General features: G+C 49.8%; 1 protein-coding gene across 2 annotated transcripts in view; it reads left to right on the top strand.

Annotated features, from left to right (window-relative positions):
* The window catches only part of LOC117174781, a 386,591-nt gene that overhangs the window by 156,736 nt on the left and 228,783 nt on the right, over positions 1-1,072 (top strand). The window lies entirely within an intron of this gene.

Below are 1,072 nucleotides of genomic sequence, written 5' to 3'. Positions count from 1 at the left end.
CATGCGGGGCTCTACAAGGATGGACGAACCCCTTTCCCTAGCTTCTCGTAGGAACAACAATGACAACACCAAACATAGTTGTAGTAACTGCGGTTCAAAACAACAGAACGCCCAGGGCTCCCGACAATGGGTCGGCCAACAATGCCGACCAATCTAGAGCTGGGGGAGCCAATGAAAATGGATTCAGTGCGATGGATCGGCGGGATCTCGTGACCTTTGGGTGGACAGAGCAACTGAATCACGACTTGCTAGACTGCTACGATGCGAGTGTGGCCCATGAACGGGGTTACATGGCACGGCTGCATGCTCTGTGGTGCGAGAAACACCCGGAGCTATCGCACTTTTCGCAGCAACGTCTGCGAAACCATCCTGAACTACTCCGTAAAAGGGGCTATGTAAGCGGAACGCCTACTCTACTACAGCTAGAACAAGCCGACAACTAAGAAAGAGAGGCGACACTAAGACCAACCGCGGGCAGGCATCCAATAGATGAAGAGCGATGCTTTACGGCCCGGAGAAACATCAACACCAAGGTTTCTCTCAAGCCTAAAGATCTAGCTGAAATGGATGACGAGCTTCGTGGACATTTTTCCGGTGCATCCGACCTCTGGGCTATCAATTAATGTGTGTATAATGCAGCGAGAGCTTTGGTCGATGCGAACCGTAAAACAAAACCAACGGCTGATCATAAGACCAAATGACGAATGCATCAACTTGCCATAAAGATAGGCTGGGCAAGACAGTACGCGTCCCGCATTCAATGTGTGATTGCCTACATTACATCTGGCAGGAATTTTACCGCCAAGGTTTGAAAGTTCGCGCGCGAACTCCGGACCCGTTATCACACACTTAACAAGTCAAAGCTGATGACTATCAGGCAGCATATTATTGAGAGAATACGGATACTATCTGACGCTAAGAGAAGTCTAGAGCGGAGGCAGAGATGGGTCAGAGAAAATCAACAGTGTCCCTCTGACCCATCTCGACTCTTCGAAGACCCTCCAGTTACTGTCGAACACCCACCCAAACCAGAGGAGGTCGAAGTATTTTGGAGAGAAGTCTACGAAGTTCA

Source organism: Belonocnema kinseyi, chromosome 6 (genome assembly GCF_010883055.1).
Source record: "Belonocnema kinseyi isolate 2016_QV_RU_SX_M_011 chromosome 6, B_treatae_v1, whole genome shotgun sequence".
In the NCBI taxonomy this organism is placed as follows: domain Eukaryota; kingdom Metazoa; phylum Arthropoda; class Insecta; order Hymenoptera; family Cynipidae; genus Belonocnema; species Belonocnema kinseyi.
The sequence above is the reverse complement of the archived record's forward strand: the minus strand, read 5'-3'. Positions and strand labels throughout refer to the sequence as shown.